Consider the following 11,558-nt stretch of genomic DNA (forward strand, 5'->3'; position numbering starts at 1 on the left):
AAAAAAGCAAAGTAAACTATTGAAATAGGCTACGCAAAAGGCACACACTAATCTCAGCCCCTCCTGAAGTTATTAACTTCTGGGAAAAACTGTTACTGCTGACAGCATTTAAATGTCTTTAGTTTGATTTGGGAGTGTGTATTTAGTTCTATACAATTTTACCTGTGTAGATTTGTGCACACACCGCCAGTCAAGATACGTACTCCTCAGTTCCAACATCACTAATCCTCATGAAATCTGTTAACTGAAACCCTGGAGGTAAGCAAAAAAATGTTTGTGCTAATAGCTTCTGCTTCAGTATCCTGATCTCGGTTCCCTCCAGCAGCAAGACTGTTGTGCAACTTTATTGTTTCATGTTTCAGTGGGCATTAGGTAGTCATTGTAGATCTCTAAGCTTTAGAAATTCACCCCACCCCCACGTTAGAGCTGTAAATAAACAAGACAGCCAGTGCAGCAGGGTGCTGTGGCAAACAGCCCATCTTTAAGTAGATTTTTTTTTTCTGTCCACTCTGAGGACAGAAATAAGGTTAAAATACCTTTCTAAAAGTGTCATTTTTACTTTTAGATGAAATATTTATTGAGATCATTGCAGATTCACATGCAGGTGTAAGAAATAATACTGAGAGATTCTGTGTACATTTTGCCCAGTTTTCCCCAATAGTAACATTTTGTGAAACAATGGTACACTGTCCCATCCAGGATACTGACATTGTTACGATTCACTAGCCAATTCAGATTTCCCCACCTGATTTGCATGTACTATTTAGTTCTACACGACCACGTGTGTAGATTTGTGCACACACCACCACAACCAAGATACTGCACATTCCAACATCACAAGAATCCCTCCTGTTGCCCTTATGTAACCATACTCACCTTCCACCCACCCACCCCCTTCCTGAACCCCTGGCAACAACTAATCTGTTCTTAATTTCTAACATTTTATAGTTCCAATAATGTTACATAACCTTTTGGACAACAGTATGTAAACAATCCGTTCCTTTTTATATCCATGGTATGGATGAAGCATAGGTTTTAACCATTCACCTGTAGAAAAATATCTGGGCCAGTTCCAGTTTGGGGGAATTATAGTTAAGGCTGCTAGGAACATTTGTGTGAATGTAGTTTTCATTTCTCTGGAATAAACGCCCAAAATTGCACTTGCTGTGTTGTATGGTAGTCACAAGTTAATTTTCTATGAAGCTGTCAAATTGTTTTCCAGAATGGCTGTATCATTTCACATTCCCATCAGCAGTGTGAGTGATGCAGCCCCTTCTCCAGGATCCAATATCTTACCTCGCTCCATCTTCTCCTGTATTTGGTGTTGTCACTATTTTTTATTTTAGCCATTCCGAGAGGGATGTAATAATATTTCAGTGTGGTTTTCATTTGTATTTCCTTGATGGCTAATGATGTCGAACATCTTTTCATGTGCTTATTTGCCAACTTTATGTCCTCTTTGATAAAATATCTGTTCATGTCTTTTGCCCATTTTCTAATTGAATTGTTTGTTTACTTGCTACTGACTTTTGAGAATTCTTTTTTATGTTCTAGATACGAGTCCTTTGCCAGATACGTGGTTTGCAAATATTGTCTGCCAGTCTTTAGTTTCTTTTCATGCTCTTCCCATGAGATTTCACAAAGCAAAAATTTTTAGTTTTGATGACATTCAACTTTTCCCTTTTCTTCTAACATTTACAGTTTTACATTTTATATTTAAGTCTGATACATTTTAGTTTATTTTTGTATAAGGTGTGAAATTTAGGACAAGGTTCATTTCCCCTCCCCCCATATCCAATTGCTTAGGCACCATTTGATGAAGAGGCTGTCCTTCCTCCACTGTATAGTTTTTGCACCTTTGAGCATGTTTGTGTGGATCTCCTTCTAGGTTCTTCTGTTCCATTGTTCTCTCTCCACTAACATGACTGCCTTCATTACTATATGTATACTGTAGGGCCTGAGTATCAAATAGACTTCTTACCATTTTATCAAGGTTGTTTTAGCTACTCTAGGATCTGCCTACACATAAAACCTTGCTCAAATTTTGATAGGAAATGCATTAAGCCTATAGATTGATTGGGGGAAAGTTGGTATGTTTACGATATTGATTCTTCCAATCCATGATCAAGTGATGTCTCTCCAATTATTTGGCTTTAAATAACTAACAAGAAACTGAATCAGCTGGCACCTTGATCGTGGACTTCCCGACCTCTAGAACTGTGAGATAATTAATTTCTGCTGTCTAAACCACCCAGTCTATGGTATTTTGTTATAGCTACCCAAACAGACTGATATATTGGATACATGCCAGTGATACTCTGGGTAAGAAAAGGTCTCTCCTACATTTTGCTGGCCCATACTACCATGAAAAAGCATTGGTGGTGCACCTTGCTCTAAGGACCAAGAGCAGGGAGCAAGGGATGTGTGATTCACTTTTTATGTTCATGATCTCATTACTAGTGGCAGGAGAGATTGCTAGGATTCCCACAGTGTTCTAGGACAAGCAAGTGAGACATTCTACCTGGGTCAGAAAATGCCTCCAAATATGGAGATACCATGGAGCTTGGAAGAAAAGACGTCCACACAGACCGTCCAGCACCTTTGTATGCCTAAGAAACACCTGAGGTGCTTGCTCAAAATGCAGATAGCTGTCCTACCCCTGAAGATTTGGATTCAGTAAGTCTGGCATTAGAGTGACCAACCATCTCAATTTGCCCAGGACTATACTAGTTTTAATACTAAAATTATGTTACTTAAGAAACCTCACATTTCTGAGTCCCCTATCTGCTTTGTAGTCCAGGAATCTGCACATTTATCAAGCATTCTAGTAGATTTGGATGTTAATAATCCTCAGATTATACTTTGAAAAATGCTAATCTGGAGACTTGATGTTATCATTTTTACCAGGTAGAAGATGTAGATAAAGTGCACCTATGAAAAGAATTTGGTGGATTTTGAGTACAATGACTTTTGAGCCTAAATCGGGAATAGGAAGGTCACAAGTTAAATATTTAACTATACAAAATGCATCAGACTTTAACACCTAATATCCCTGTTCTTGCTGTGTTCAAACCCTCACATTCATAACTTTCATCTCTGAATTACTGCTTTGCTCTTCATCCTTATTCCTATCATCATTCTTATTGACTTCAACATCTAAGTGTTCTGTTTCTTGACAGTCTCACATTCTGTGTCAATCACAGTCCAGTCAGGAAACAATAACCATGCCCATTATTTGCAAAGAGCTAATACAAAGAATTGTTAGCTAGGTATAAAAAACAAGGTAACTGAAAAGGTAAAAAGAAAATACTGAAGTATTACAGAGACAGCAACTGCAGTAGGCAGCTACGATCCTTAGGGCTTGAGTGGGGGGAAGGGAGGAGGCTAGGATTATAAAATTTAGACACTAAGAAGAGGGCCCGCAGAGCTAAAACACATACCTTTGAAGAGCAGTGCTGCTCACCTGGTGCTGGAGTCTCTGAGATGTGCTTAATAAAGCTAGTTCTGCAAGTGTTAGACTCAAACTGCACTCCTCTGCTGCTGTGGGAAGGAACTGCTGCCTGGGTGAAGAAACATTGCTGGGGTAATAGTGATAGAAATAGGAAGCAGAAAGGCAAGACCAAGCCTCTTCCTCCTCCAGCTTCGTAGTCTTACTCTAGACTCCCCTCTTGGCAGAGTGTCACAGGGAGCCATTTGGCGAAGCAAAATGATTTGCAAAGTCCCAGCCCTAGAATCACGAGGGGAAGTATAGAAGGTGAGTTTGGAACTGAGAGACAATGGCCTAATAACTGGTGCATCTTCTATGACCTCACCTTAGTCACTCTATCCCATCATACCCTTTATCTTATTTTTAAAATCTGCATCACCTCTGGAATAAGCACCTCACTCTCCGACAACTACCTCTCACACCTATAGATAACCTTGTCTAATACTTCCATTTCAGTATTGTTTCAACCTTATTAAAACTTCCAATCCCTTGATAGGTGACAGACTTTCACCATCCACTTCCTATGGCTTCGCTTTCCTCCTTTAACAACTTGGATTCCGTGTCATGATAATCACCTCCTTACTTTCAATACTCTGGGTTTTCTCTCCCGGTGTCCTACTGGCCCATCAAAAATAGCATCCTTAGTTAGGCCTAAACAATCCAACTGCCTCATGCCTGCACCAAGGCAGCTGAACATTGAGACGTTTCACTTTAATTCTATGACCATAAATTTCAAACTCATCATTCCTCAACAATTTGACCATATCTTTCCGGTGTGTTTACTTCTCTCTCTTCCTAAATACTATTTCACATCTTATAACTTCTCTTTCTCTTCCAATCTCATTCACTCTATCCCCCCACCATTGACATTTAATGACCTTTCTTTATATTTAATGGCAAAAAAAATAATCACATGGCAGCTCCCTCCATTACTTGTCACAAGATAGGCCGACTTAGCTGTATCTGAGTCTATGCTTTTTGCTTTCCCTCTTGCAAAGTGTGTGAAATGACCCCGCTTCTATTAAAGATGGGCCCTGGCTTTCATCTCCTTTCTTCTTCCCAAGGACTTCACTTCTGCAGTTGCCCACCCCTCCCCCGTCCCGCCCCAGCCTCGCCCCCGCCATCTCCTGCAATCAATTTCTTCCTATCTATTGGATTATTTCCTATGACCTAAGAACATTGAAAGAGCCTCATAACGAAAAAGCAAAAGGGAGAAAGAGAAAGATAGAGGGGTGGGGAAAGGAGGGAAGGAAGGAGGGAGGGAGGGAGGATAGACTGCTCTTGATTACACAATCCCCTTCCATGTCAGTCCTACACTTGACAACAATACATTCTGAAAGAGGTGCCCAGTAGCTATGTTTTTTTCCCTTATGTCCCAGTATCTCCAGAACCCAAGTTAACTGGGCTTTAGTCAGCGTTAACAAAGACATCTGTGTTGCTAATAATGATGGTTATTTCTCTGCCTTTATCATTCATGACCTCTCCACAATGGACACAGTTGGCCAAATTACCTCTCTCAGTTTCTGAGGCCCCACGTTCTCTGGTTCCTCTCTATCTAAGTGGCAACTCCCCCTCAGTCTCCTTTGCTGGACCCTCTTCTTCCATTTGGTCTCTAAATGTTGGAATACCCAGAGCTGGATTCTGGCTCCACTTCGCTTATCTATTTAAGCCCTTTCTCTAATCAGCCTCACCCAATGACTCCTGATTTATCTATTCGGTTATTTGTTTTTTCATCTCGACTTGTATTTTTTTTTCAAATTTTGATATCCAATTGTTGCTAGTATATAGAAGTACAAATGATTTTTGTAAATTGACTGTATCCTCGATCTTGCTAAATTCACTTATTCTAGGAATTCTGTAAGATTTCATAGAATTTTCTATCTACACAATCGTGGCATCTATAAATAACCACACGTCTGTTCTTTCTTACCAAGCTTTATAATATACCTAACAAACAATAACCAAAGGAAGCTAGCATAGCATGATTAATAAAAGATAAAAAGCACTGTATTAGTTTGCTAGGGCTTCCATAGCAAAATACCACAGACCGGGTGACTTAAACACAGAAATTTTTTCCCACAGTTCTAGAGACTAGAAGTCCAAGATGAAGTTGTCGGCAGGTTTGGTTTCTTCTGAAGCCTCTCTCTCCGGTTGTCTGATGGCTGTTTTCTCACCGTGTCTTTGCACGGTCTTTCTTCTTTGTATGTACGTGTCTATGTCCTAATCTCCTCTTTTTATAAATACACGAGTCATATTGGATTATGGACTTCCTATATGACCTCATTTTACCTTATTTACCTCTTTCAGGGCCCTGTCTACAAATACAGGTACACTTTGAGGTACTAAAGGTTGGGATTTTGACATGAATTTGGGGAGGTGGACACTATTTAATCTATAACAAGCACTAGGAATTAACAATCCCTTAAGAATTTATCATTTATAATATAATTTATATTATATGCTTTTGTATATCTGCCAAAATAATCTCAAATATAAAGAAAAAATTTTAGGAATTACAATTAAAAACTGATGTATCCATAATGCTAATGGGAGAGATTCTAAGCATATCTATCTCTGAGAAATTCGATGAAGTTTACCAAGCATTAAGAAGGACATACAATACACACATGTGCCCTCATAGGCTACATAGATCCTAAAATATATTCATGAATTGACTATGATGAGGCAATAAGGAAATACCAGTTACTTGCAGGTATCACATCTATCATGTTCTCTAATGCAATGAAAAAAATAAATTAGAAATCAACGATAGAAAGATAAAGAAACCAAAAACGATTAGAAATAAAAAATTTACTTCTGACTAATTTGTGGGTTCAAAGGAAATGAAATAAAAAGTATGAAATAGTATTTAAAAATATTCAAAGCACTGCCAATCACAACTTAGAGGATGCGGTTAAAGACAAATTTGGGGAAATATAATAGCTTAAAATGCACTCATTCGAATACAAGACATTGAACATAAATGAGCTAAGCATGCAGCTGAAGTTCAAAAAAGAAAAGGAGTAGAATGAATTCAGAGAAAATTGGAAGAAGGAAATAATAACGATAAAAATAGTGACTGATAAAATGAACAATAAAGGCAATATAGAAAAACTAAGCTGATTCTTGGGAAAGACAACTTATGTAAAATTCTGACAAGACTTATGCTGACCCAAAAAGAGAAAAGCACTAACACCCTGGATACGAAAAGGGCAAATACAAGGTAATGGACTTTCCTGAGCCCTGGGAAGATGGAGGCAGATAAGGATGCAGAACACCCACCTTCCCTGCCCCACTCCTGCACTGATGGCTTCTTTTCCAAGTGAAAACGAGGCCTTCCAGATTCTCAGCTTGGTTTAAGATATAAGAAAGCCCAACATTTTAAAGCAGTTCCCTGTGTAGAATCAGTAAGCAGCGAATTTGGGCAAGTTCTTCCCAAAAAGGAACAAGAAATGGTCAGCAGTAAAGCACAGGATTAGGCTCTCAGTCGTCGCAGACCACTCAAGGGTTTTCAGCATCTCTGGTCGCTTCACGTCTTCCTTAGTGGATTTCCAGGATGACGCGAAGCTGCACTAAGATTGACCATATCTGCTCCTGTCCTGTCTGGCCACTTCCTGCTAGGATTCTGGAATTTAAACTGTAAACTCTGTGTGTGCGTGTGTGTGTGTGTGCAGTGTGTGTGTGGTGTGTATGTTGTGTATATATCTTCACCTCAGTCTACAATTCAGTACATGTTGCATTTGGTGTCATAACTGGGATTGGCCTTACTCCTTCTCCCCACCGCTCCTCTGTTATATGTGGAAGGAGAATTTGGAAGCCAAAGAATAGAATGCTAAAGACCCCTAGGTAGAGACAGGATAGCCTATGTACCACTGAAGGTGTCGTGTTAGCGGAAGTCACCCAGTTTCCGCCTAACTCCCAATAGGCTCTACCCAGAGGTTAAAGAGATACTAGCTGAGGGTGGGGTGTCCCCAGACATGGTTCCCTGGTTTCTCAGAACGACACAGCCAAGGTTGTCTAGCAACCAAGTGTCCTTGAAGCAAGGGGAGGCCTAAAGTTTAGGTCATGGACCAGGGTCTTGAGTGAACACCAATATCTGACACCTGGAGCCAGAATAGTAGGAAAGGTTGAAGGACTGAAAGCTCCTTAAGTCCTCACAGGACTTCTGTTTGGAGACTTCCAGGCAGAAACTGGATTGTTATTGATGGTTGTTTTGTTTTATTTTGTTTCGTTTATGTGAGAGTGAGAAGGAACCTAAAATGTTTTAATGGATGTGACTCTACCTGGTAACTAATTTAAAAAGAGGGAGGTAGATTACAACAATAAAATGAAATAAAAATCTCACTAACTACTGTATTATTTATCTATAATAAATTCAAAACATGAACACATTCTCATGAGATACTCAAACTGTATAGACATATAGAGAGTTCCTCTTTACTCCTGTTATGCCTAGTACACATCATTTCTCAGAGAGGATCTTGAGTCAGTGTTGTGAGTCTGCCCCATCCTTTTCAATGCATTTACATATCTGTTACTGGATTACTTTTAAGGAGAGTTTTTGCTTTAATGTTTGTGAGTCAATCTTGCTGTTCTTTTCAGATTGAGAACTTCTAGCTTCAGCAAACAGAGTGAGTCCTTGGAACCGTATGGTTTGGTGAAGCTAATTGGGGTTTTAGAAACCGAGTTCAGAGTTCAAGGTCTCAAAAGCACTTTTCTCTTTGGCAGAGAGACTTGTTTTCTAAGTGGAAGGTTAGAAATTCAATACTATTTTTGCAACTTTCTGCGAGTCTATAATTATTTAAAATCGTAAAAAAATAATAATATTTTAAAAGCCAGCATGTGGTTCAACATATTTTTTTCCCCCTGGCTCTGTAGTTCTGGAAGCATGTGTCAAATGGAACTGCCATCAGCTTGGTTCTCTGGGTAACTGTGATGAGCAAAGCTTCTTTGCCCACCCACAGTGGATGTGTAGCATATGTGAGAAATACTCTTTGTTGGGTTAAGCAAAACCACCAACAAAAATAACAACAACAACAAAAATACAAACAGACTGTGGCTTTTGTCACGGTCTTTCTCTCTTGGATCACTCCCTCTGGGGGAAGCCACCTGCCACTTTACTAAGGCACTCGGGCAGTTTATGACACAGTGGCGAAGAACCGAAGTAGTTGGCCAACAGCCAGTGTGTAATGTACACCCATCAACAACCGCGGGAGTGAGCTGAGCAGCAGATCTTCCTGTCTTAAAGCCTTCAGATGATGGTAACCTCGAGAGAAACCTGGACCCAGAGCAACCCAGCTTCCTGACCCCCAGAAACCATATAAGATAATAAATGTTTGCTATTTATGCCTTTTCCAAGTGGGACAGTTCTGAGTCATGGTCTCTATGGTCTCTCTGAGGGCGCCCAGTGGGACTGAGCCCCAGCCGCCCATAGCAGGAACCAGCCCGGTAGCACAGTATACTCTTCACGGGTTTTCCTCCTTTACCCTGTCACTTCCCCATTCTATCCTTGAGTTTCCCGAGAGCCCCTCCCAAATAAACGACTTGCATTTAAGTCCTCCTTCAGAGCCTACTTTGGGGGGAATCCAAACTAAAACGATCTCAACTTACAGCTATGAACATCTTTTTCTGGGCCACATGAGCATTGTTCTCAGTCCTCTAGTAGCTCACCATTGTTAACTGTATTTTCTCCAAGTTCCTTAGCCTGGTACTCGTGTCCCTCTATAAGGTGACTACAACTTCCCTTGTCGCAATATCTCTTCCTGGTCTCCTCCAGGAGGCTTGTGCTCCAGCCTCACCAGGTTACTCTCTTTTCCAGCATACCCTGGCTGTTCATTCGCTTAGGCGGTTTGATCCCCCAGCCATTCCTTTCCCCGTAGGTCTAAGCACTATTTGACATTCACACCGCAACTCTGTGCCAGGCACTGTGCTAATTGTTTGACATGTTGCACTACTTAGGGTATAACTCATTTGCTGCTATAACTTGTAAACCCCAAACCTCCGTGACTTACCACAATAGAAGTTCACTTCTTTCTCACATGAAGTTTGATGCGTGTTTGGAAAAGTTCCTTCTCTCTTTTGGTCCCATCGTCTCCTAGAATCTTGGAATCCTTGGCTGGCTCTTCTGCAGAAGAAAAGAGAGCCATAAGGAATCACATGGGAGATCTCTATGGACCAGGTTTAAAGATAGTATCCGTTGGTTTGTCCCTCTATACCGCTGACCAGAACCCAGCCGCAGGGCCTTAGAAAGCTGCAAGGATGCTGAGAAATGAAGTCTAGCTTTGATTACCAGAAAAAAAGAGTAAATCCATCTTGATGAGCACATCATGTATTAATTCTTTTCTGCTACAATATATTAATTCATTTATTCCACATAATAATCTTTAAGGGATATACTATATTGTTAAATCTTTTTATAGATAGGTCAGCTACGCCAGAACACTTGCACAATTTGCCTGGAATTATACACTAAGTATATGTCAGAGCCAGGATCTGAACGCAGGTAGTCTGGCTCCACCTCTAAATATCTGTGCTAATTTTGCCTCTTTACACCCCTCCTCCTCTAGTAAGTGGTAGCTTAGATGCATTAATAAACTAATCAACCAAATTTCTCTCTCTCTCTTTTTCAGAAAGAGCTTTCTGAGCTTTCAAAACCAATTGAGAATCACATAGCTTCATTTGGAAAGACATCATTGAAACGACCGGTCCTACCTATCAATTTAGGGATGAGGAACCTGAGGCCTAGGGAATTGACTTGTCCAGCAGCACCAAGACAGGGGACACATTCCCCTTATTTCTGTTCTACTACTTTCTCCACCACATCCTGCTTCCTCTCAAAGCCCTATTTGTATTGCCATCATTTTCTGGCACCAAAGGACAAAGCACACTCAATTAAGTACTAAGGCTGTGAGCTCTGCTCTTTTCTCTTGCTACCCTGCAGTGAATTTTCCTGTCACTTTCTAAATCTCTTCTAAATCCACATACTTTAGTGTTGATAGCTCATGCACCTGGTGGCCACAAATAGTTTTTGTTTGTGGTGAAGTAAATTCATAAAGGGAAGAAGGGAATTTTATTCCAGCCTTACGAGTATTTGTACATCAGCAAATTGTCAGTGCTTTTTCTGACATAGGTAATAATTATTTTTATTTATTGGTCTCACTTTCTAATATGTGACTTCCTTGATTCCCTCCCTGAACCAGGAATCATTTGATTTGTGTGTGTTTCTGAGTTTATTGCCCTATGCTCAACCACTTGGCCTGGAAAATCCTCTAATTTTGTCAGTTACAAACTACCCCACGAGAAAATAATGGCTTCCTCTTGTCAGAGCTATGTATAACAAAATGCTGGCTGTGAGGGAAAACAATGAATAGTACCATTAAGAACATTTTTCTTCTTTCTTTACCTTGAGATCTTGATCTTTCTTCAGATGGTCAAGATTTAATAGAGCCTGCAATTGGTCCCAGGGTCTCGCTTTATTTTACCTCATTCTTCCTAGTTATATTAGGAGTCTACTTTCAAACCTTTTCTCTTTCCATTGTTTGCTGTTTGAAAATTTTACATGGCAGTAAACCCACGTCACCTGCAAAAGTGCTTTTAATTTTTTTGCAAAAAAATGCTTTTGAAGTATATTTTCCTATACTTTCTTAATATCAGCATTTTAACTTCCTAGTCTTCTTTTCTCACTAGCTCACATTTTTAAAGATTTGATCCAGGATTAAAAGGACATTGAAGAAACTTAGAAGTCATAGCTTTCCGAGGAATTTGATTGAACAGATCTTAAATGAAAAACGTGTTCTCTAATCTCACTATGACCAAGGACATAGTGAGGACCCAAATATTCTTGTGTTTTCTTACTCTTGGTCTTGACAGAGGTCTCCAGCAGAGTGCCCTCCTCCTCAGGGTCTGCTTCTGGGAAAATTATGAGGTTGTACACTAAGAGGGGTACACTAAGCCATTTCAGACAGTTATGTGCAGGACTGTAATTCTTCGACATCTTGATATCCGTAGTCCAAAACAGAATGGAATTTGGTACTACTTCCACATTTGGCAGGACCATCATTCATACATTTCC

The 11,558-nt window shown here is 40.0% G+C and overlaps 1 protein-coding gene across 1 annotated transcript in view; it reads right to left on the minus strand.

Moving 5' to 3' along the window:
- Positions 1-9,521, minus strand: part of CDCA7L (cell division cycle associated 7 like) — a 56,897-nt gene extending 47,376 nt beyond the window's left edge. Inside the window, exon 1 of the mRNA XM_039862519.1 lies at positions 9,499-9,521. The gene's annotated coding sequence lies outside the window, so the exon portion shown is untranslated. The remainder of the gene's footprint in view (positions 1-9,498) is intronic.
- Positions 9,522-11,558: the final 2,037 nt, after the last annotated feature.

The sequence above is a fragment of the Pteropus medius genome, unplaced genomic scaffold, assembly GCF_902729225.1.
Source record: "Pteropus medius unplaced genomic scaffold, Ma_sr-lr_union100, whole genome shotgun sequence".
Lineage (NCBI taxonomy): Eukaryota > Metazoa > Chordata > Mammalia > Chiroptera > Pteropodidae > Pteropus > Pteropus medius.